General features: G+C 38.6%; 1 long non-coding RNA gene across 1 annotated transcript; it reads left to right on the top strand.

The window, feature by feature from the left end:
- Positions 1 to 1043: 1043 nt before the first annotated feature.
- Positions 1044 to 12500, top strand: LOC124861246. The gene is made up of 4 exons (XR_007036569.1): positions 1044 to 1138; positions 3353 to 3666; positions 12169 to 12292; positions 12367 to 12500. It is a non-coding gene; the product is annotated as an uncharacterized LOC124861246 (long non-coding RNA).
- Positions 12501 to 26674: the final 14174 nt, after the last annotated feature.

The following is a 26674-nucleotide window of genomic DNA, read 5'->3' as shown; positions in this document are numbered from 1 at the left end:
CTGCATTTTTGTCTTCCTGTTCCCTGTTGGCTGTATGACTGTATGTTCCTACGTGTCACACCAATGGAAAAGAACAGATGCTTCTAGTTTTTCAAAATAAAGGTGCTTTCATAGTCTGATTGTAACTACCACCAAAATTGAAAATTGCCATGAAGGACCAACAGACCTGTATCAGTTTGCAGCATGGTGGACAGGGACCTCTTCTCTGAGGTTGGCCAGAGGGTTCAACCACCAAACCTTGGATTCAGGAGGATCGATGTGGCTTTTGTCCTGGCTATGGAATAGTAAATCTGTCCAGAGTTGTTAATGGGGTTCATGTTTGGTTATCTGGCATACATGTTTTGGCTCTGAGGAAGGCTTACACCATGGGAAATGCTCCAGGAGTATGGGGCATAAATGTTGCTTTTAGGTGCTCGATGAAGGTCAGTTTCTCTAAGTCTGCGGCCATGGTTCTCAGCAGGAAAAAAAGATTATTTGCTCCCTCAGGGTCAAGGGTCAGTCTCTGCATCAAGCGGAGACAGTTCAAATATTTCCAGTGATAGTCGGGTGGAGTGGGAAATGAATAGACGGATTGGGGACTCATCTGCAGTAATGCTGACTGACTCTGTCTTTTTGGAGAAAAGGCAGAAGCAAAAACCAAAGAGCTTGATTTACCAGTTTGTCCACATTTCAACAACAATATGGTCATGAGAGATAGATCAGCACTGAAAGAATTACATCCTGAATAGACGGGTGAGCGGTGATTGGGCTCACGCTTAGAGCTAGGATAAGGACCTCTAACATCGTGGGGAGCTTCAAGTAGTAGCTTGCTACTCCTGCATATTGAAAAGAGACAGTTAAGATGGTTCAGGCATCTGATCTAGATAGCACCTAATTTGATCCCTTTGGAGTTTTTTCAGGCAAGTCCTACAGCAAGGACACATCAATACAGCTCCAGAACTAGCTGGAGGGACTATATATCCCTTCCTGCTATGGAATCTATGGAATCTGTTGGGATCTTGCAGAAGAAGCTGGAAAGTGTTACTAGGGAGAGGGTTGTCCGGGTTTCCCTCCTGGACCGGTTATTCCCAAGACCCAATTTTAGATGAGTGGACAGTACTGGATGGACGATTGGACTTTAAAACTACTTCTAAATTTGGTGAGAGTTTATTCTACATTTTTGCTTTGGTCAATTTATGAAATTGAAAATAACAATACATCTTATAAATGACATAAGTATAGTAATCAATCTGTTCTGTAATTCTGGCAGTGGTATAATTGATCTTGCTTCTGTATTAAATAAAAACTGTTAGATCACATGATCCATTTTTATTTTAAACTTCCAAGTACTTTCATACTGTGAAACTATAGTATTTTTCGCCTAAGGTAAAAATAACATGAAACTCTCATACAGACCCACAGGGGGCAGTTCAATATTAGATCGACTCTAAGATAGCCAAGGATAAAAATGTATTAAGGTAAATACTGGTAAATTTGTTTACACATTTTAAGTGATAAAGGAAAAGACCCAGCAGAGCCGAAAAATAAAATCTCTCTAAAACACTCAGAGTCTCTGCTAATTAGTAATCCATTCAGGCGAGAAAAGAAAAGGACAAAGAGAGGCTTTAGAAAAAGAATAAAATCATATCTCCTATCAGCCACAATGCCATATCTCTAAATCCTCTCTTTTCATAGTGGAGACTGGTGTTTGCACAAGAGCAGCTTCCATGTGAAGCCTGCATGTGTAGAAAGCTATAGCTCTCTATGAGGAGGCCAGCTCTCAGTCTTCAGGGTGCCATCCTGTGGCAACATCAGAAGAAATGTCAAAGATTTTGAAGGCTTGGTTAAATACGACTGGATTTCTTTGCCTTAAACCTTCAATGACATTTTTGGCTGTTGGAAAGGTCAGCATGCAGCTCCTGTGAAATGCTAGCTCTTTTGGCATGAACTTCAATACAGGATAATAAATCCCTCACTCTATTTTTCCTCCTATACTTCCAGGCCTGGCCGAGCAACAATAGTCAGTCAACAAGTAGGGCCACACACAATGTTTGTTGCATACTTTAGGAGGTGACAAAGCTTTTAATCCTAATATAGTTATTAATTATAAGATCTTTAAACTATTATATGATTAGATTTTCATGCTAGAACAAAAAAATTCATTATAACTCAAGCTCACAGATTGAATGCAGATAATCTGTGAAAATAATTTTAAAATCATGCCACAAATTCTTTACTGACTTTTTGTCTGGGCTTTGACTGGGCCAGAGGCTTTGGAGCTTTTTGGAGTAACACATTTTCTTCTGAAATTGTACTGTATTTACCTTCATCCATTCTTCTTATAAGCTTAAGAAAAACATCCCCACAGGATGATACTGCCACCACTTTGTTTTAGGAAGGGGATTGACATCTTGTTGAAGATCGAAACAATTTCTTGGCATTTGCACTGTATCAAAACATTTGGACTCTTGTATCTTGTACCAGTTCACTGGTGCTGCAATGAATGCACACAATACAACTGTCTTACCAAGGTAAAAATTTTTCTTTCAGGTACGTCAAGATGGGCACTGAAGCCCCCGGAAGCCAATGATTTCCCACACTAATGCTATGAGCGTTTATCTCCTGCTTTAATGGGTTTACTTAAAAAAATCAAACTTCTCTTCTAAAATGCTAAATTCTAGTGGTGTGATAATACATTCAGCTTTCAAGACAAAGCAATATTCAATATTAATCAGTAAGAACTATAACCACATTTTAAGCAATAACAAATTCCACTAACCTTCTTAATCTTAGATTCTTAGATTTGTGTCGCTGTTCAGAAAAGGATTTTACAGGAAAGTCATCGTTAAGGCATGGAAAGAATCAAATTCCATGCAAACGATGTAAAGTAAACATTGTATTATATTTGAAAGATAATTCAGATCTTTGCTAGACTGGCAGGTAGTTCTAAATGAATGTAATTGGTGAGTATCATTCACTATCCTGCAAAGACATATTTAAAATATTGATCGAATGGTCAGGTTGTGGCTGACTGGCAGGATCTGTTAGCTGTGGTTGTGTTTACTCCTGTTTTCCAATCGCTGAGTCACTTCTACTGAAAAAAGAATATTATCAAACCAAAATAAAGGGTACTAAGAAAACTGGGGTTTCAGATTAAGCTTTAAATTTTCTCTTTACCTTTATACTTATTTCCTTTTCTCTTGCATTCAACTGTAATTTTACCTCATGCTTTACCAGAGGATGTTGCACTACTCCATCCACAGTGATGCACAATTACTCCTTCAAAATGATGCCACTGAAAGACGATTTAGAGAGATGGAGAATCTGATGAAAAGCATTGAACAGGAATTAAATCATGTTTTCCACACCATAGGTTCGGAAAATGGTGCTTGAGACATTGGAGAGCCCAGTGGCAGATTCCAATCTGCGGGCTGAAATTGGAAATGAACAGCGGTGCCGTCTCCATTCTGACAGCCTTGTGTCAATAAAAGTCAGTTTCCCTCCACTGCTTCCTATTGCTTGACCACAAAGGGACTTCTGTCGGCGTACAGTAAGAGAGGAGGTCGACTAACGTTGTGCCTGCATGCAGAAAATGACGACTGCGTTTGGTGATTAATCTGAACGCACTGGCTGACAGTAAATGACACAAAGGAGAAAACAAAGCCTTTAAAATCTCCAGCTGTGCCTGTAAGTATCACATTACACATCGGTGAGTTGGTTGTTTTCAGCATTCATCAATGACACACGGCAGCTCCCTGTGAAGTGGAGATCATATAATGTGATTTATGGTTCAGGAGTAAATTATGGAAACACTGACCTTCCATTTACATCCCATCAAACAGATAACTGGCCAGTAAGTTGCTGCTATGATTGAAGGAGGGGGGAGATCACTGTCATGCCTGTTTGCATGTTGTACGTAGCCAAAAGGCAAACAGGACTAGATCCATATCGAATGCTGACTTTTGATTTATGAACTGAAGTAATGTGTTTTGCTCTACAATACTATTTGTACCACTGTACCCAGAACTGGATACGGGTTTTAGAAAATGCCAACAGGAAAATGATACATGGTTCTCAAAATATATTACAAATAACTATCCTGCAAGTGTAGCATGGACTTGTATTTATCTGCCCTGAGTAATACTTCCTAGAATTACCTTTCAGTTCAGTTACAGCTGCAACTTTTTTGGGGTATGTTGCTCATTCAACCTCTTTCCTTGCTGCATATTTTATTGGATCTAGGAATTTGACTGAGCTGTTCTAAGACATTAATATCCATCACCAATTTTCACAGAGTGATTTGCTGCATTTTGCATGAAGGCTATTCCTCCATGTTTTATATCTGCTGAATCATGATCCTGTTTATTCAGTAATGTTTCTATCAGACCTCGGAGACCTTCATAGAGCAGCTATTTCTATATTAAAATTACTCATTTACTGATTAGGTAACTTCTACAGACATTTGATTGCACTGGATTTTATTTATAGGTATGAAATTAAAGAGGCAGGATACATGTGCATGCTACACTTTTCAGATTTTTACTTGTAAAACGTCCTAAAACCATGCCTAATTGTTCTTCCACTTCACAATTATGCATTACTTTGTGTTGGTCTGTCATGTAAAATTGCAATAAAAGACTTTAAGGTTTCTGGTTGTAACGAGACACAATGGGAAATGCAAAACTCTGTAATACTTTCCAACAGTGCATCCGAACTAGACTCTAGTATTACAAAATTCTATAAGTCTTAGTATCTTACATTTTTCTCTTCCAAGAATGTCATACAAAACCATCTCAGGGATTTTTTCCCCCTTTTTTGTAAAAAAAAGAACAAAACCTTCATCTCCTCCACCTTTGTTTGCACTTTCCATTTGCATATCAAAGAAATCCCATTGGGACCTGCTTTGCATATTTACATCTGCTTAGTAACTTTAAATGAACATGTCAAAAATGGTCGAGTTTTCTTTTTTGAATATGCGAGGACTACCTAGCTTGTATAATTAGTGCCACCACATGTAACATAGCCGTAAAAACAAAACAAGCTGATTTCAAACAACACAAGAGGCACCTTTTATATTGCCTTTCATTAGGCGTACTCAAATAATCCTGTCTCACCTTGGACCTCACAGCTTACTAAATGATAACTCTCTTCGAATGATAAAGACAAAAATATGTACTGTATGTTTGTGGTAATACTTCTTTGCAATGACATTAGGTCTTGTAAATTCTATCAGTTTACTTCTGATGGGAGTATTTTTAGATGTACGGAGGAAGAGTTTGAAAAGAGAACAGTCAGGTTCAAGGTCAGTTGGTTCTCTGACAAAAACAATCTGTCTGCTTACCGTCATATAGTTCAAAGTCACAATAGGGTAAAGTGAGCTTCTGTCTTCTTAGCTGACAGCAGAGTATGTCTCAATGCTGACATGTTATTCCTCTCATTCTGAAGACCAGAAGTGAGATCTGAAACCAAATTTAAACATTTTATTTTGCCTGTTCTGTCACATGTGGGAGGGACGCACTCGAGGGCCTGTGTCTTCTTATTTGCACCGAGTTGAAACTTGACATGTTTGACGCCTTGTGTGTGCATTTGTGTGTGTGTGTGTGTCAAATTTTTCCCCGCTGAAAGTTCCTAGTCGCAGGCCTAAAAATGAGCCATGATTAGTAATGTGAGTCTGTTCAGATTCAGTATTCCGTGCTGCATATCGTCACCAGTTCTCGGTGGGATTGCGTCCACGTTGTGGTGAGTCGGATGTGAGGAGGGAGAGAGGCGGTAGAGGTGGGGAGGTGCGGTAGCAGCAATCTGGAAGGCTGTGTCGTTTGGAGCACGGCCCGGTACCCGCACATCGGCATACCAATGAGTGGGGTTAAGAAGGCACGGCTCCTTGCGGAGACACCGTTCCTTCAGCAGATCCGATCCGCCAAGTCTCCACGGACCCATTTCCAAAAGCTGCTCCTAATGTGGGCCCATGTCAATCACCCCCATAGACAGCTCCCCTCTCAACGCCCTCCCCCTCTCCTGTCCATATAAAATAGTCATATATTAGGAACCAGGGGAGAGCACCTCTCTGTCTCGTAGTCCTCATGTATTCTAATGCAATTCAAAAGCTATGGGCAGCTAAGTGGGAAAACAGTTGCCGGTGGCTCGCTCGGAAGCTCTTCCTTCTTTTTGGGCTTTCAAAGAGGCACATCCCGACATGTAAGAATTGGGCTGTCTTTTGTCTGTTTGTTTGTTTGTGAAGAGTCATACTGTGCTGCCAAGGCGAGGATTTAACAGAGAAGGCGTCGCTCTGTCAGCCAACGGATAGGGGGGCTAGATATTGAATCTTGCTACTGACATGTTTATATGACAACATCATTTGACAGCTTTGACACTCCATACACAAACACCTTCAAAAGAGCTGGCAGTGAACCCATTCAAAAAGGTGTAGGGATACCTATCTGCTGCAAAATGTACACAAAGTTGACGGGCTAATTTTAGGTTTCTTTTTAAAGACAGAGGGGTGCACTTCAAACATTGTCTGGATTAGATTTACCTCAACTTATTGTATGACTGACTTTCTAATGTGGCATCTTAGCATTGCTTTTTAAAATAAATATTCCAGTGAAGGACCCAAACTGACAACAGTTGAAGTCTTCTCCACAGCGCTGTCTCACTGTAAGCATACATTTAACAATGTACATGATTTGAACTTTATGTGATAGACCAACACAAAGTTATACATAATTAACTGTAAAGTGGCAGGAAAATTATGCACTTTTTTTTTCTGAATGAAAGTCTGAAAAGTGTGGCGTACAGGTGGATTTAGTCCAAGCTTTGAACATTTCACAATGTAGCAAAAATCAGAGAACCAGCTAAAAGGCCCATGATGCTCTGGTTAGATAAGACCAAAATAAAACTTTCTGGCCAACTTGCCAAACACTATGTGTAGTGAATAACTAACACTGCATATCCCATGGGAAATCATGCTTATCTTCAGCAGGGACAGAGATTTCAGGGATGGAGCTAAATACAGAGCACTTCTTAAATAAAACTTAATAGAAGCAACACCATTTAGTAAGAAAACCATCCTAACCATACTGCCAGAGCTGCAAAGGGATGGATTGAATCAATGCATATCATTAGAATGGCCCAGTCAAAGACTTGAACATTTCTGATCATAGATTCTCTCCATCCAATCTGACTGAGCTTGAGCTAGTTTGCAATGAAGAATGGCCAAACACATGAGTCTGTAAATAAGCAAAGCTGGTAGAGACTTACCCCAACAGACTAGGCTGCTGTAACAGCTGAGATAGGTGTTTCTACAAAGTATTGACTCAGAGGACCTGAGAGATATGCTCACCACACACTTCATTTTATTAATTGAAAACCAACCAAAATATGTGCTACTCTGTGTTGGTCTATTGCAGAAAATCCCACTAAAATATGTTGAAATGTATGACAGTAAATTGACAACATTTGAAAAAGAACTGAGGGATTTAAATCTTTTTGTTCGTCACTTGCTGTGGAATAAAGAAGCTTAATCAGCTCTGAAACATATTATTTTCTGTAGAAGGATTACAGGTTAATTTACATTCGACAGTAACCAACTAAAATCATGATCTAGTTCCCAACTTTAGTCATTTTCAGTTCTAAAGCATTAACAAATCTCATTTTAGATTGACGTAGCATTGCCATCTCCAGCTATAAAGTGTACAGTTTGTGCACAGTGCAGCATTAGGTAACCTGTTCGATTACATCTTCTGACTTGGCATTGTAGTTATTATAGCCACACTAAATGTGTTCAAAAACATACAAAAATTGAGGTAACAAAGGTGTACAGCTTTCATAAAGAAATCTTTGGGGAACAAACAGCTGTGCTCAAAAGATTGGGCTGACAAAATAGTCTTTCAGGACATCAGATTGACATTTCAAAGGTGAATACAACTTTTTCTCTTCGTTTGCTAAAAAACTGGAAAATTCTTCTGCTGCATTTCTCTTAGGGGAGAATGTTTCTGTATTCTGGGTGATCAGCAGTTCCCAGTCTGTCCAGTTTTCATTCAGACTATTCTATAAAGTAACGAGAACTTCTCAACATTGTTTTTGTTTAACATTACCTTACAAATAGGCTGATTTCAAACACAGTGGTCATGTGCGTATTAAAAATAAAAAGTTTTCTGTAAATATGTGAGAGTTGGTTGTGGTGACAGGGATTGGGTGTGGATGACCTGAGGAACCAACTATCTATAGAGATACAGTTTAAATGTTGCAAAATGAACCTCATTATAATGTAAAAAAAAGATCTATATCAGATTTTAAAGAATATCAAAGCTTTTAGGTTCCTTGAAGTGTTTTCTGTGATCTGTCTGGAACTATGCCTTCTCTACAGCTCACAGTTTCCCCATAAAGTCCTTGCATACACTCATCATGGTCACGCATGGTTTTAATTTGGGCTTTCTCTAGATGGAATGATTGCAACACATATAACTTCACATACACATACAACTAGTATTTGCACTGTTCTAATTTGATAAACTAACACTCAGGGAAAGAATAGGAGAACTCAAACAAATCTAGGTTGGGAAAGTTCTTTGGAATTTCAAGATAGGTTCAGGCAATTGTACATAAGTACAGCTTATTCAGACCCCGCATGGTCTAGAAAAAGACCCAAACTGTGCCCATCAGATGAAAGAAAATTGGTTTGGAAGTTCAGGAACCACCAAATCTCAAGACTGACATGAAGTGGAAGCTCCTGGAACACCAGTATCACTCTCCATATGGAATAATTTTTACTTCACCATGGACTAAAAGGATTCGACCAAGAAAAAAAGCCAGTAGTCATCTTGAACTTTGACTGAAACCTGAAGCTACTGACTTGGACAAATCAAATCTCTTCTGGAAAAGACGTCAATTGTCAGATGAGACAAGACTGAACTCTTAGGCCACAAGGCCAAAACATACTTGTCTGTGTTAGGCCTTCATATCATCCAATAATGTACCAACAGTCAAGCATGGTGGTAGCAGCACCATGGTGTGGGACGGTTATACTGGTACTTTAAATAAAGCAGATACAAGAATGAAGAAGGAGGGCTGCCTCCAAATTCTTCAACTTTCCCTCAAACCAACAGCTATATGGTTGAAACTTGGACACAGACCAAAGATTCCAAAGACAGATCAGGAAAGGTGTTGGATTGGATTAACCAGGCTACAATAAATCTCCTAAAACAGTCTGACCTCAAACATGTTGCAAATGTGTGGACGATGTCCTAAAGCTAGCTCTGAGTCAGTAGGCTAAAACATTCAAATGAAATCTAGCAATTCTGTTAAGAGTGGTCAAATACCCAGCCAGAAATATGGCCAAAGCTTGTTAATTATGAAGAAAAAAATCATATCTGGATAAATAGCACAATGAAGCTGTCAAAATTCAAACTAAAAGCTTTCCAGTTGTTATAACACATCTCACAGAAAAAAGACATTTGGTGTTATGAAGTGGCTCTTTGACTTATTTCTTTAGGTTTTGGTTTGTTTTACAACAAAAGCAAAAGATTGAATAGTTTTATAATTGGTTTCTCTAAAAATGGCACTACTGGTGTTTAATCTACTACTGCAAACCCAGAACAAAAAAAGTAGAAAAAGCAAAGAGGATCATCCTTTTTTATCCCGTATTGAGTCTTTATTCATTTTGGAGTGTTACACCTCCACAACTAATACATTGTCCCGCTGCATGGAGTCGTACTGCGGTCCCCAATGGCATACAGCAATAAGTTTCGGGGCTACCAAGGAGTCAATCTCCTCTGGGGTCAAAGCACCTAGTGCTTCCATGGCTGGTCCAAAAGCACCATGCTTGGCTGAATGCGGCCCATGCTGGGGCGGAGGTATAGGGGCGAGTCCCTGGGATGTGAGACGGGATGATCAAACCACAGGGATCTGACTGGATTTACACTCCTGCCAGCACCCTCTTTGGTCAAAGATGGACTCAATATCTTGTATGAAACAATGAGAAAAAGAGGGATAACAGGACACAGCAAAAACAGACAAACTGAAGGTGGTGCTTTGAGATAACATCTGACAAGCTATATTCTACCTCTATGAAATTGTAAGAGGTATAGAAGAGAAGGGAAATGAGATTTGTAAGCCACCTAGTGGAAGCTTCAGGCCTAATGATGTTTAACTAAAATCACATGGGAAAAAAATTATGATAGACCCATTAACTGAGGATGTGTGCAGTGCAAAGAATGCATTTTCAATAGGTTCCTGTGATTTAAAATGCTCAAAGCTGTTACTTACATAATATGAGTACTTTCTGAAAACTACCTTTCCTATATGGGATGACAAAAATGAGTTTTGTTCACATTTTCTGCTGAAATTAAAAAGCAAAGGATCCCATTTTCACTACTTTATTGAGTTGAATCTACAGGTCCTTCTCAAAATATTAGCATATTGTGATAAAGTTCATTATTTTCCATAATGTCATGATGAAAATTTAACATTCATATATTTTAGATTCATTGCACACTAACTGAAATATTTCAGGTCTTTTATTGTCTTAATACGGATGATTTTGGCATACAGCTCATGAAAACCCAAAATTCCTATCTCACAAAATTAGCATATTTCATCCGACCGATAAAAGAAAAGTGTTTTTAATACAAAAAACGTCAACCTTCAAATAATCATATACAGTTATGCACTCAATACTTGGTCGGAAATCCTTTTGCAGAAATGACTGCTTCAATGCGGCGTGGCATGGAGGCAATCAGCCTGTGGCACTGCTGAGGTCTTATGGAGGCCCAGGATGCTTCGATAGCGGCCTTTAGCTCATCCAGAGTGTTGGGTCTTGAGTCTCTCAACGTTCTCTTCACAATATCCCACAGATTCTCTATGGGGTTCAGGTCAGGAGAGTTGGCAGGCCAATTGAGCACAGTGATACCATGGTCAGTAAACCATTTACCAGTGGTTTTGGCACTGTGAGCAGGTGCCAGGTCGTGCTGAAAAATGAAATCTTCATCTCCATAAAGCTTTTCAGCAGATGGAAGCATGAAGTGCTCCAAAATCTCCTGATAGCTAGCTGCATTGACCCTGCCCTTGATAAAACACAGTGGACCAACACCAGCAGCTGACACGGCACCCCAGACCATCACTGACTGTGGGTACTTGACACTGGACTTCTGGCATTTTGGCATTTCCTTCTCCCCAGTCTTCCTCCAGACTCTGGCACCTTGATTTCCGAATGACATGCAGAATTTGCTTTCATCTGAAAAAAGTACTTTGGACCACTGAGCAACAGTCCAGTGCTGCTTCTCTGTAGCCCAGGTCAGGCGCTTCTGCTGCTGTTTCTGGTTCAAAAGTGGCTTGACCTGGGGAATGCGGCACCTGTAGCCCATTTCCTGCACACGCCTGTGCACGGTGGCTCTGGATGTTTCTACTTCAGACTCAGTCCACTGCTTCCACAGGTCCCCCAAGGTCTGGAATCGGCCCTTCTCCACAATCTTCCTCAGGGTCCAGTCACCTCTTCTCGTTGTGCAGCGTTTTCTGCCACACTTTTTCCTTCCCACAGACTTCCCACTGAGGTGCCTTGATACAGCACTCTGGGAACAGCCTATTCGTTCAGAAATGTCTTTCTGTGTCTTACCCTCTTGCTTGAGGGTGTCAATAGTGGCCTTCTGGACAGCAGTCAGGTCGGCAGTCTTACCCATGATTGGGGTTTTGAGTGATGAACCAGGCTGGGAGTTTTAAAGGCCTCAGGAATCTTTTGCAGGTGTTTAGAGTTAACTCGTTGATTCAGATGATTAGGTTCATAGCTCGTTTAGAGACCCTTTTAATGATATGCTAATTTTGTGAGATAGGAATTTTGGGTTTTCATGAGCTGTATGCCAAAATCATCTGTATTAAGACAATAAAAGTCCTGAAATATTTCAGTTAGTGTGCAATGAATCTAAAATATATGAATGTTAAATTTTCATCTTTACATTATGGAAAATAATTAACTTTATCACAATATGCTAATATTTTGAGAAGGACCTGTACTTCTTATACAGAAGTCATATGAAATATTTAACTGAATAAATAAGGAGGGCTCTAGGAATTTTCTTAACAAGGAATTCGTTTTGAAAAGTGGATTTTTTTTTTATAACAACAAAGCCCAAAGGCAAGGCAAGACTGTTAGGATTGTGTTCTGTTTGGTGGATCTGTTTGTGTTTACTTACCTTCCAGAGTTAGAGTGGCATGGGCGGAGTTTTCCAATCTACGCACCTGTCATGGATTCTGCTGATGAGAGCAGCTGGCATTTAAGCTCCTGGAAGTGATCCATTCCTCGCCGGATTATTCAGTGACACTGGTACTGAGTGAGACAGCCAATAATTTGTCTTTGAGACTTTCTTGAGTAACCTGGTGATTTTTGTGTTTTCTAAGGACACTTATTGGAGTGTGGAACTCGCCTTTTGCTGGAGCTTAAGGACTCGTGTATTTGGATTCCTCTCCTGGAAACTCTCACCTGGAAACCAACCATCCTCTGTCCTGCCACTCTCTCTCTCTCTCTCTCTCTCTCTCTCGTACCTGGAACACTTACCTCCTGGATTTCCCTTGCCTCCTCCTCTGAGCTGACCTTCCTCCCAAGAGCCTGTAAGAAACAAAGAGACAATCTCCTCATTATACTCACCATTACTCCTGTGGATGACCAGCTAACTTCTTCCTATTCCTTTGCAGGACGAACCCACTGTTTTGCATTCACTGTAAATAAACACCATTTAACTTTTCATCTTGTCTCTGTGTCATTGTTCTGTTTTTGCCTGAACTTGGGTACTCCCCTAGTTAAACCTCAACAAAGACAAGTTAAGTTATACAGCACAATTCACTTTCAAGATAATTCAAAGTGCTGGACATGGAAAAGAGAGAGAGACATTATGGGAAAAGTACATTACAGTGGCATAAAGGTAATTCAATAATTAATGAACACAAATAATTAGAGGGAATTAAAAGAAATAATTTAAATGATATGATAATAAAGATTTTAAAACAATTATGATAAAATGATAAGAAAATGAAAGGAAAGTTGGACTGAAAACGTAACTAATGTTTAGATGGCACAGCCAGAGGCCACTCTAAAAAATAAATTTTTAATCTTTATTTGAAGCAACTTAGGGTTTCAGCACTTTTACAGTTTTCTGGGAGTTTATTCCAGATTAGTGGATCATACGAACTGAAAGCTGCTTCTCCATGTTTGGTTCTGGTTCTGGGTATGCAGAGTAGATTTGAGCCAGCAATAAGTCTGTAATGTATTTTGGTGCTAAGCCATTCAGTGATTTATAGACTATCAGAAGTATTTTAAACTCTATTCTCTGAGCTACAGGGAGCCAGTGTAAGGACTTTAGAACCGGGCTGATGTGCTCCACTTTCTTAGTTCTAGTGAGGACGCGGGCAGCAGCGTTCTGGATCAACTGCAGCTGTCTGATCGACTTTTTAGGCAGAGCTGTGAAGACACCGTTGCAGGAATCAATTCTACTAAAGATGAACGCATGAATTAGTTTTTCAAGGTCCTGCTGAGACATTAGTCCTTTAATCCTGGAGATGTTCTTTAGGTGATAGAAGGCTGACCTTGTTACTGTCTTTATGTGCCTCTGAAGGTTCAGGTCTGAGTCCATCACTACACCCAGGTTTTGAGCCTGACTGGTGGTTTCTAGCTGTATTAACTGAAGCTGTGTTGCACATCCATGCATTGATTTCTTCTAAGCATTTACCCAGCGCTTGAATGGGTTTATAGTCACCTGGTGACATAACGTATAGCTGTGTATCATCTGCATAGTTATGATAACTTACGTTGTTTATTAAAATCTGAGTTAGGGGGAGCATGTAGATATTGAATAGGAGGGGCCCTAAAATGGACCCTTGGGGAACGCCACATGTGATTTTTGTGGTCTCTGATGTAAAGTTACTTACTGACACAAAATAAATCCTTGTCCTTCAAGTAGGATTTGAACCAATTGAGCGCTGTTCCAGAAAGGCCGACCCAGTTTTCCAGGCGCTCTAATAAAATAGAGTGATCAACAGTGTCGAATGCTGCACTAAGGTCCAATAATACCAGCACTGTGGTTCTTCCACAGTCTGCATTTATACGGATGTCATTGAACACCTTGACAAGAGCAGTCTCTGTACTGTGGTGAGCAGGAAGCCTGACTGGAAGACATCGAAACGGTTGGTCGTTGTTAGGAAGTTGTTTAACTGTTGAAACACAGCTTTTTCAATAATTTTATTGATGAAGGGGAGGTTTGATATAGGCCTGTAGTTCTGTAGTAGCAGCTTGTCCAAGTTGCTCCTTTTCAATAGAGGTTTGATAATTGCTGTTTTCAGGGCATGGGGTAAAACACCTGACAAAAGGTGGTAAATTAGCACAAAGAGCTAATTTAAGGCGAAAGACTGTTTCAGCTCAGCTTCTACAAGAAGTTATGAACTTTCAAACAATCTGTCAGCTTCTAGTTATAACAAAATAATTTAATTTCAAATATGTTTGATTAATCTGTAAGGGAATAAACAAATTTATGATTTACAGTATAAAAAAAACTGATATTTACGTCCACGGTATAAAAAGACACACAACTTATTTTTTTTCACTGTCTAATATTAAATCAGAATAACAAAATTTTATTTTTAGGTCAGCCAGAACTCTCACAAATGTTATAGAATAACCTGAGAGAATTTTTGGGTTATATTTTTATTACTTTCTTCAAATTCAGAAGTTTTCACACATGCTTTAAAGCCCTTTCGTAAAGCTGATGAAGATGGGTTTGTAAGCTCCATACGCCTGGCTAATATTTGGATACAAGTTCCAGGTGCCACAATCATCTGTTAAAACAGTGACATGCCAGTATAAAAGCCATGCAAATTTAGAAGGAAGTTTTGTTCTGTGTCCCAGAGATTAAAGTATTTTGTTGCAAAACATGCTTTTCCAACCCAGAACAAAGGCAAAAGACCCTATGTAGATTCTGGGTGAAGCTGGTTAAAGAGTTTTCTTATACACAGTGAGTCCTGCACAACAGGGGCTGAAAAACCACTCAGCGAGGAAGAAGCCATTACACCAAAAGCAGCGTAAAACCCAGATCACAGTTTGTACATGTTCCCAGGGACAAACACCTTATTTCTTCATACGTCCTGTGGTGTGACTAAACGAAAAATGGCCAGAATGACCATAACTACATTTGGAGGGAGAAAAGGAAGTTTGCAAGGTTGAAACACCATTCCAACTATGAAGTACAGGGATGGCAGCATTATGTTGTTAGGGTGTTTTGCTGCAGGATGGATTGGCACTTTACAAAAAAGACGATATCATGAGGAGAAAACATTAGGAGGGAATATTGTAGGCAAATCTCAAGGCAACAGCCAGGACGTTAAAACTAGTGTACGCGAACTACTAACGAAAATGATCTCTCTCATTATTCTGGCGTTTAGCACATGCAGTAGACATACTTTTGCCATTGCTTTCTCTTGAGGTATTACAGAAGAGCAGAGACTTAATGCAGCATGCTTGTTTCTGAACTGCAAAATTATTTTGCTTAAATAGTTGCTGGATAGTCAAACAAAATGGTCTCTAATGGAATATTCCAGATAGCAGATATGACTAAACATCACAATAATTTACTTGGTGATGCTCCTTCATGCTAATGACAAACACACACATTTTAGTGTAACCATTAAATCATACAACAACAATATATTTGAAGCTAAGGCAAACAGAAACCTAAAAGTAATTTTTAGCAAAATTCCACAGTTTCTCTTTCCCCTCTTACTTGGTTCCTTCCTGTGAAATCAGCTTTGTACAAGAAGCTATAAATACAGGAAGTGAGGCAACATTGCCTCCATTTGCTCCTGGAACACAGGGAAGTCAGGCAAGTTCATTACCAAATATAAAATACACAACTGCACTAAATAAATAAATAAAATAAACTTAACAAAACTTGGTAGAATTAATTTAAACCACGATGTTATAATAAATCTGTAAAAATGCAAAACCAACAAACCCGGAATAGTAAATATTTGCAGACTACAGGAAGAGGTATGGCTAAATCAAAACAAACTAGAATGTTAAGTGAAAATAATAAACTAAACTCTGGGCAAATGGTGTTGTCACCCACTTTGTCACAGAGATTATTTTTGAAATCTGACTCATCTGGTCTTTTTTTGGGAATACAACTTTGCCTGGATGAATTTAAAGACATGAAATTTGAGACTTGTTTTTATGAAATCTTAAGTTCAAGAAGCATGCCAAGCATTAGTACCACATTATTTCATAGCCACAAATACTTTTCTTTGTCCAGCCTTTCTTTAAGGTGAATAATTTTTCAAATATGCAATTTTGTGGAAAATATTTTATCTTAATAAGACCTTAAATTCAGGGGCTAGAAGCACTGGGCAGTGTTAGGATATAGGATAAAGTCCACTGAAGGAATTTATCATTACTGAGCGAAGCCTGACGGTATGTGAGCTTTTAAAATTAATGACAGAAGCACTCTGACTTTTAGTCCGTCTAAAATTTTCATTAAATTTCATTATTCAGCTGTCTCTGTGGCCCTGAATTAATAAACTCCAGGTATCATACCATGAATTCATATTACATTGGAGACAGAAAGAGCCAGTTATGCAGCTTCCCCCCCATCTTTACAATATCCGCAAAAAAAACATACAATTAAGAGTAAGTTCAAAGCACGTTCTTCAATGCAGAACTTTAGTTATTACCTTGAAAATACATAGTGAAGACAAAAAGTGAAGAGACACACGTACATGGAAGCACACACACAGCCAGGTGCTATTTTTGTAGACTCTGAAATCAATGGCAGTAACATGTATCACTCAATTGGCTGGGAAAACATCTCTTTTTACTGACACTGACAAATGAAGGGCACACAAGAGAGATTTTCCTTCAACGCCTGAAAACATCTAATCTCTTAATGGCTCCTTTGCTAACTATTTCTTTCCCTATAATGTGATTTTATTTTCAGTGTTCTAAAGCTGAGGAAAATGCACTACAGCGATGCAGAGAGATGCCAGTGGCAATTACGAACAGCGCAGAGTTTAAGAGGAAGGAAAACGATGCCCGTTTCATCTTAAAGCTGAAAATTGTTTTGGAAAGGAAGCGTTTAGGCCGAGTAAACTCCTTCTGGATAAAATAAAGCAGTGGAAGAGGAAGGATTCAGACTCATGATTACAGATTTAACTCCCACCAAACTGCTTCTGACAGATGTGCAGAGACACTCACTGCTTGTTTTCCAACATCTACAGCTTTCTTGTTTTTTTTCTCAACATATAACATCTGTTTTGTAAGAAGCTTTTTACATTTTGTGCCTTTTGCCAGAATTCTTAAAGCATCCTCAGATAATGTGAACAATTTACACTGGAAGTGCATTTGAGTCAGAATTGCAGAGTCCTGCTGTGCGTGGAGTTCATGTTTATTTAGCCTAAGTGTTAAGGCACAGAGGTTGAAGCTTCCTCTAGGTTCTATAAAGACCCGGAGCTGCAAGGCAACATGAACACCTGTTAATAGCACTGCAACTGATGGTTCTTCTTCCACAAACTCGAGAGATTTCACAGCATTATATCAGCATTTTTGTACAGAACATAGCAGCAGTGTGTTATAGGCCTTACTCACTCACCGTAAATTCATGGCAGAGACAGATGCAAAGTTACAGCACAAATATGAAAGAAAGGAACAGATGTTTCTTGTCTTTTAAAGAGTGTTTTGGCTTGTAGTAAAGGTGGAAAAGACCAAAAGGGGCGGTTTTTGCATGTCACACCAAACAAAATCAAACACGTTTACTTCCCAGACAAAGCCCATTTTATTAAAAAAAAAAAACGTTTAGATACATATAGATTGACAGATTTAAAACTATGTAGGATTTTGGGCTAACAATGAAATATTACTTTAACTAGAGGCTATAACTGCATGAGCATTTGATAATTATCTTTTAGTCTTTTATATGCATGAACTGTTCTCTTTTGTTTATTTAACATTAATCATTCAAGAATCTGCTAAAGGCTGATTTACATTATTTTGAAACTGATCAAATGTAAAATTTGTGTAAAAATGTAAAGTAAAAGTGTAAAAATTGTCTTTGTATTTTTTAAGTTAACACTGTTTATGCCTGTCTTCATATTGTTCATCGCTTCATTAGATATTGCCCTAAATATCGTATGGAGGGTTTTCTACACCTATCTCTCAGCTGAAGAACGTTTAATAATATTATATATATCCACTTTTCAAACCTTTGTTCTCAATTCTAAAGTGTAATATTGTTCAAATTTAAGGAATGAATTACAATGTAATGTGTGAGACAAAGTGTAGTAAGTGAATAAATGAGTGTTAATTTGAAGGGACATTCATGTTGTTATCACTATGAAGCCTCAGCTAACATAAACAAGTTGTTATGGGCTATTAACATCCCATAATAATCCACCAACATCATTAGCTAACAATCAAGTTCATCCTTTCACAGTAAAACATGCACAGCAGCTGCAATGTGTAGCACACATACCAGCTTCCTTTCACTCTTCATTACATGACAGAAAAACTGGTGAAATGACTTGAGTCTCACACCAAGAGTACAAGTCAAGTCTCTAGTCTTTAGGGCTCCAGTCTAAGTCGAGTATATGGTCTTCTATTTTGTGAGTCACAAACCTTTATTTTACAACAAAAAATAAAATAATTCGACTTCATAGTACTTAAAGTTATTTTATATTGCAGAGCAAGTGTCAGAGTGGCCAGAGTTCCGTTGACTCTATAGAGTGACGCAGTGCTGCCCCTCCCGGACATGTTGCTGTGGACTACTTGTCAGCTTTCTGAAAGAAGATTACTACATTCTTCCTTTGCTTGCAATAAACAAATTAACCCAAACAATTTCCTCGTTTTTAGCGTCCTCCAAAAAAGAACCACACATCTGTTCCTTTCTCATCTCCTGCGCCTTAACTTTGCATCCATTTCAATTGGGGTGAGAAGAGTTTGTCAAAGAAGAACTGCCAAGTTGCCAATTTTTTACTAATTTGTGGTACCCCTTTACCTGGTAGTATGTGGGGGGAAATTACAGTAGCTTTATTTCAGCCAGCTGACCAGCAGTGCACAGTAATTGGTGGAGGTAGGGGAGTGCTGTGTTAGTCCATACATTTGTCACTCCCAGATTTTCTCTGGTATCTTGTTATAATTACTTTAAACTACAGGAACAGCATATTGGAAAATGTTAGCAATTTTGAAACTGTAACTTTTTAGAAAACTTGGTTAACCCCAATAACCAGCCCATGTCCATCAGAGAGGGGGACGTTTTAGATTGTCTAGAGATGACTTCAGGTGAAAGTTGACATTCAGTGTTTTCCTTCCGGAGATAAGGTGAAGTCATTCTACTCTCCCGCTGGTATCAAATGGATTCCTGACATATTGGTTTGGTAAGACAGTCAGTAAACAATTTTGGCTGAGCAAAGATGTTTTCAGAGTCCCATATCTTTATCTTGTAAAAACACAAGAAGAGGAAAAAGTAATTTACTGTACTTTTGTGCTGTCTTTGATTGATTAATTCTCAGAACTGTCACAAAGACTACTACTTCCCCAGTTACATGGCTTTTACTGTATATGCTGATGTTTTCTGAGAAATCTCCTTTACACAAATTATTTACAGACGTTCCAGTCAGGCTTTTACTATACCACTTTTAGATTTTCTTTGTGGTCTGATCTGCATATTGAAAACTAATTTCTGTAAACTTCTATTTTATTCATTTTCATTTGTGTGGTAAACATGAACCACAACAGAATGAATGTGCTTCAAGTTGTAGTGGAATCCAGCAGGAAATAAAGGGATTACAAGGTTGTGTCGATTTATGTATCACAGTACAGTATATGTCCCTAACCTGTGTCAGAGTTTTATAAACTGAGAGCATAAAGTACACCAGAGATCTTTCTGTTTGTTGAAAAAAGTGGGAGTTTTTAGTTATTATGCATCTGATGAAAAGATTTTTTTAAATTAAAGAGTTGCTGTATTTGACCTGTTGAAAAGCAGTCAGATCTCATTAATGGAAGTTAGTTGATTTCAAACATGATGACATGCAGAGAAATTCAGACACCCAATTCAGTTCTTTCTTAGAAAGCTTTCATGTGTTGATTTCTATTTTTTTTTTCAATGCTAGAAACAAACAATTTACATTATCTTACTCATTAAACAAAAGATATCAGCAAAGATCATGTTTTCCAGCTGAGAAAAAGTTAGAACCCCATACCTAGTATTTTGTTTGGTGCTTTGGTAGTGGTTGAATGTGGCCATCTATCTCTTTGATAGTTCTGAGGAAAGTTTGTCCCACTCCTCACTTTCAGCTGTTAGATGTTTGAGTGGTTTTTGCATGTACAACCCATTTCAAGTCCACCCACAGCATCTCTATGAGATCAAGATCTGGGCTTTGACTTAGCCCAGGATTTTTCATTTTAATTTTCAGCCAATCTGTTGTGTGTTTTGGGTCATTGTCACGTTGCAGGGTCCAGTTCTGCTTCAGCTTTAACTTTGTTTTGCATGTGGTCTCACAGTTTCCCCAAGCATCATCTGCAGAATTCATGGTGGATTCTATCATGGTGGACTAGCCAGGTCCTGCTGCACCAAAGCATTCCCAAAACATGAGGATCCCACCTCCATGTTTCCCAGTTGGTATGAGGTTCTTTTCCTGGAATGCTGTACTTGGTTGTCCTCTGTCCTGGGGTCCAAAAAATTAAGTTTTAGAATTATCTGTCCAAAGAAAATGAATCCAGATGTGTTGGTCACCACAGTAGCATGAGCATGCTGTAGGTCTTGTTATGATATATTACAGTTTTTGGAGAGTTCTTTTAGCATCTTGCGGTCTGCTTTCATGGTGGACTATCTTCAATAGCCAGACATGAATCTCCTCCATCAATAGAGTATTTTCCATACAGTGGACCACTTTTAATTTCTTACCAGACTCATAAGTTGCCACTCGTTTTCTTTCTGAAGGCCTCTGGCAGCCCTTTGGATCTCAACACACTGAGTTCTCACCACAGGTTACATTTTTATGGGGCGCTTTAAAAAAGTCTTTGCAGTTTTTTATTGAATATTATTGTTAAACCTTATATTTAATGTCCGTATGTCCAAATATGTTAGAAAAACACACAGACTGTTATCACATGCATTTAATGACAAGATTTTGTTTTAAGTTTTCAGCATTTTGATCCACCAATCAACTGTGAGATCCAATTTATGGAAAATTTGTAGTTTGTTGCAACGCCAAATGTAAAATAACATGCGAGGCAGATGGGTATAAGCATTACAATTAATGTTAGATCTGCTAAGCCCTTTCTACACTGTATATTTCAAAATCTGGTTTTAACAGCTCATGTGTGTTACAGAAGAACCAGGCGGCCAAGAAGACATCGGAGACAAATGTAACTAATTGTCACGTAACCTCCCGTTGGGGGCTAAGAACGTGTCTAAATAATGGCAGCTAATTTGCCTTGTATTGTGCTTTCTTGATGGGTTTAAATTGAATGAGTCAGGATCCATTCTGCCGTAATGTGAAAGCCGGGGCACCAGTTCACACCGGAGACATTCAAGGTCGCGCTACTCCAAATGAAGGGGCGACGGAGTGGTGGTGGGGGGTTGACGAGATTTAAAGTAAGGAGGCTGAGTCAGTGGACAGCTGGGGTGCAGATTTGGCACCACATACATGTAGCCTAACCTTGAATTATTCTTTTTTTTTTTTTTTTTCTCCTGCTTTGAAAGGTTTCCTACAAGCCCTCCTCAAAATATAAATGCGTTTTTGTCACCCACATTAATGGCACAATCAGCCTGGAAAAATTGCAGTCGCAAATTATTCACTGTAATCCTCCATTTGAGGAGCCTAATGCCTCTAATTGGGCTTTTATGACTTACAAACTGTGTCTTCCACTCTCTTAGTTTCTTTTATTATTATTATTATTATTTTTTCCCCCTCCGGCGTTTGTTTTTCTTCCTTCCCGCCATGCTGCGGAGTGACATTGAGCCTCTCCCTGTCGGGGTGCTCTCTTGTCTCACTCCGCTGCACATTTTCGCTGCCCCCCCCCCTCATCTCCTCCTCCCCCAGACATGGAGCTTTTGACTGAATACATTATCCGAGCTGTTGTTCTGTTTGTTGTTGTTTTAGTATCCAAGAAAAGAGATGAATTATTAATGATGACAGACAAAAAAAAAAAAAAATGAAGAATTGTTGTTTTTTTAGGACTGGGGCAGATCCCATCTCCAGGCTTTTGGTGTTTAATAAGAAAGAAAAAAAAATGATAAAAGAAACCAAGCATTTTAGGGTAATAGACGAAATGCTTCATAAGACTCCTAGTAAATATAAAACAAATATGTAACTTCCTTCATATTTTATTCATTTGACTGTCCCAGGCTTGTAGTTGGACGCCACCATTAAATCCAGTGTGTCCCAGATCCGTCCCTGCAAACCTAATCCCAACCAGGGATCAGTGTGCCCCCTTTTGGTTGAAAACCCGCACTGCAGTGACTGTCCAGCTCCTTGGCAAGTTCTCAGTGAGAGATTAATGATCTCAGGAGTAGGCCGCAGAGTGATTAGAATCAAAGATACAGAGCTCTGGTGGCACATAAGGAGGGGGGGTTGCATTTGAGTGCTCATTTGTTTTATTGTACAGAATAAGAGGGCAGGGGCTTCTGTTTTGTTCAAAGAAGGAGCTGCCGGTGACAAATTAACTGCCATGATTGTGTCAGTTCGTCACTGTGCAGAAGAGCAGACACGGACCCATTTATCATAGAGGAAAGAGGTGTTTACCCCCCTCTCTTACGAGTCAGTGATAAGGGTTGTATGAAGAAAAATGACTGGGCGATAAGGTTTTTTAACGAGAACAACGTGGGCTGACCTACATATGTGCAGCCATCAAACTCATGGCTCAAACTGACTTGTCAGGAAGAATTGGTATTTGATCTAGAAAACACGTTTGAAGTGCTTTGCAACACATCTATACCTCTTCAAATTTTCCACATTTTGTTAGTTTTAACCACTAATGTCTATGTATTTTATCCGGATTATATGTGATAGCCCAAAGTAGTTCATATTGAGGAATGGAAGGAAAATAATGTTTTTTAACATTTTGATCAGTAAAATCTGAAAAGTGTGGCACGCATTCAATTCAGCCACAAAGAGGAAATACTTTGTTGATTTGTCTTTTCCTTGATCAAGTCTTACCACCGATTTTCAGTTGGTTTTACGTCTTTACTTTTGGCATCCCCGCAACATAATGCTGCCACTACCTTGTTTCAGTGTGATCAGGACGATAAGCATAGTTGGTATAAAACCACAAGGGATTTTGCTAGTTGGCTAGAACTGGGCAATATGGCCAAAAAAAAAAAAAAAAACCATACCCATAAGGTTTTTTCTGTATTTTAAAATAATTATCATGATGCAGTTTAAAATGAACAATCTAGTTTCTGCGATCGCACCTGGTTTAATACAAACTAAAAGAGCAAATAAAAGTAAATGTTAATAATTAAAGAGATTTATAAAAAAAAAACAAAAAAAAACTTGCCATCTTTTAAAAACAATTTCCTTAAGCATTGTGGGACATCGTGGATTCCAAATAAAAAAGTGAAAAACTGACACTTTCTCCACTATCAATATGTTGATTTAAAAAACCATTTACATATATATTTAAGAGTGGAAATATGTTTGAGTACAAGCATAAAATAACTCAAGTTTGCACTACAAGTTGCGATCTCTTCTTCAACTTCCTAAACTAATATAAACTATTTTTACATATTAAGGGACTTCTGAAGGCAGCTGTTAGCACTGGACTTTATTTAGTGGTATCAGAGTAAAGGGAGCTGAAATCTGATTAAAATAATTTTAATATTCATGCCAAATAATACATTTTTAACATGTAAGATCATTTGACAACCATGAAGCATTCAGTCATGCATTTGTTTAGTCTATTCCATAAAATACCAATTAAATAATTTGCAGTTTGTGGATGAAATACTTTTGCAAGGCACTGCACACCCAGTTTTAAATCTATTTGATTTGTAACGCCACACTGCTCCGTTTATCTCTATTTTTCTCTGCTTGTTTTTTGTACGCATAGTGCCTCCTTTAAGCGCTTTCCCCCTCAACTGGGGGGAAAAAAACTGCCTGTTTGGAGTTTGCGGGATCAGAGGAGAGGTAAATATCATTTCCATAACATTTGAACCAGTTAACCACCAGCACAATACAGGGAAACACTACTGTAAGCGCCTGACAATGCCAATGAGGCTGGAACTCTGTGATTTGCCGCTCCGCCAAAGAAGAGGGAAGCAAGCGAAAACATGGAGGAGGTGAGAGGTCAACTGTGCTCTCCCTGCATCACTTTCCAAGCAGCCCCTCAAGCGCTGGTGATGTTTTAGGCAACAGTGCCTCAATTTGGGGGGAGGCCTGATGGATGTCGTTCCCAAGGTGAATGAAAAGAATAGCATTGAGCTGCACCACACTGCCTGGGGAGAGATGCACTGCTTTGGGTGATTCATCTATTGATTATTTCTACCCAGGCATGGAGGTGCCATGTAAACACACATATATTAGCAGTCTGCGATTGTACATGTGCGCCCCTGACACACATCAGACATGGTGGATCTAGTGAAGCTCGCCTCGGGCCTAGTTACTGTTTTATAATCAGATTCTGACTCCTAGCAGCTCGTGGGCATTCTCAAACCACAAGCCAGATACTTCAGATGGAGAACTAAATAGAGATGAATGAAAAGATGAAGGAATAAATAAATGCTAAATGTGCATTACCTCCACTTGTGTGGGCCAGCTATTATGGTATTGATTTAAGATTGAGTTTTTGGAGTGTACTCACAGTGCAGTGTGTGAGTTAAGTCAGATTGTTTTACTAAAATAAAAAAAACTCTACATTTCTGCAACACTGAATCTTTTCAATCTAGACAATGTTTTGGAAGTTTTCTACAACTAACTCAAATTAGTTAGTTTCATGATAAAACTTATTTGTACGTAATTCTACATTTTTATCCGGAATTGTATTGGAAAATTTAAACAATCAGATCAAAGTAAAGTTTGGAAGATTTATTTCCAAAAAACTATCAAAATATGTTCCATTAGCTCAATTTCTTTCTTTTATGAAGGAGAAAACTTCTTTCCCGATCTTCAAAGACAAAAAACAAACAAACAGACAGACAGACAGATAGCTACAGCTTCATGCTGCTGTCTGTTTCCTGTCTAACACCAGGAAAATGGATCCCATTACACCAGTCCTTAAATCTCTGCCCTGGCTCCCTATTTGTAAAAGGATAGGATTTAAAATTGTGTTATTGGTCTATAAGGCACTGAATGGACCTCAATGCAATTCAGAGATGTTTGTCAGTCATGCACCATGTAGACCTCTCAGATCATTAGAGACCAGAAGTAAACAAGTTCTGGAACTGCTGAAACTGTTGGGTCCTGTAAATCAGGAAGGAAACAGCATTATTAACTGCAGCTTTCCCACTAATTATTTTGTCAGTTAAAGTTTTAGCTTGATTATTTGATTATTGATTGTTCTAATCCTGTTTTCTGTGGTGTTGACTATTTTTTTCTTCCTTTTTTGTGCTGTATTTACTTATGTTAAATGATCATTTTACTGTTGTTTTTATTTCAAGCGATTTGCCAAATTATTCTTTTCAGGTCATTTTATTTTTGGTGATTCTTTATTTTTATTTTTTTTACGTGAATTCTTTTATTTACCTGTAAAGCACTTTGGGTATGAATGTTGTTATATAAACAATCTGCCGTTGTTGGTTTGGGTTTAGTAAAAACCAGATAATGAATAGTAAACATTTGCCATATCGGACAAATTTGGAATAAAACAGGTTAGTCCATAAATCCATGTATCAAGTCTATAACTTTAAATAACACAAATGACATTCAAGTTCAATAGTTTTTGCCACTCATTTTAGAAGTTCATATATCATATATATTATTTACACAGAGTGAAATATTGCAAGCCTTTATTTCTTGTAATTTTGATGATAATGGCTTACAGATAATGAACACCCAGAATGCCATTTCTTAGAAAATATTACATGAGATCAACAAAAAATAATTTTACATAGTTCCTTTTGCATAAATAACTGTATCAATGTAGCGTGAAATGGAGGCAATCAGCCTGTGGTTCTGCTGAGGTTTAATGGAAGCCCAGGTTGCTTTGATATCAGCCTTCGGGTCATCTTCATTGTTGGTTCTGGTGTCTCTCATCTTCCTCTTGTCCATACTCCATAGACTCTATTTGGGGTTCAGGTCAAGCCAGTCTGCTGGTCAGTCAAGCACAGTTACATGGTCACTGAAACAGCTTTTGGTACCTTTGGCAGTGTGGGCCGGTACCACATCCTGCTGAAAAATGAAATCAACATCTCCACAAAGCTTGTCAGCAAAAGGAAGTATGAAGTGCTCTAAAATTTCCTGGTAGATATCTGAATTGACTGTGGACTTCAAAAACCCAGTCAACCAACATCAGAGATGACATGGCACCCCAAACCATCACTGGCTGTGGAAACTTCACACTGGACTACAAGCAACGTGGATAATGTGCCTCTTCACTTCATCCAGACTCTGGGACCTGGATTTTCAAATGAAATGCAAACTTTACTTTCATCTGAAAGAAATACTTTGGACCACTGAGCAACATTCCAGTTCTTTTTCTCCTTAGCCCAGATAAGAGGCTGTTGATGTGCTGACT

Source organism: Girardinichthys multiradiatus, chromosome 24 (assembly GCF_021462225.1).
Source record: "Girardinichthys multiradiatus isolate DD_20200921_A chromosome 24, DD_fGirMul_XY1, whole genome shotgun sequence".
Taxonomy (NCBI): domain Eukaryota; kingdom Metazoa; phylum Chordata; class Actinopteri; order Cyprinodontiformes; family Goodeidae; genus Girardinichthys; species Girardinichthys multiradiatus.
Note: the sequence above shows the minus strand (reverse complement) of the source record. Positions and strands in the feature narration are given on the sequence as shown.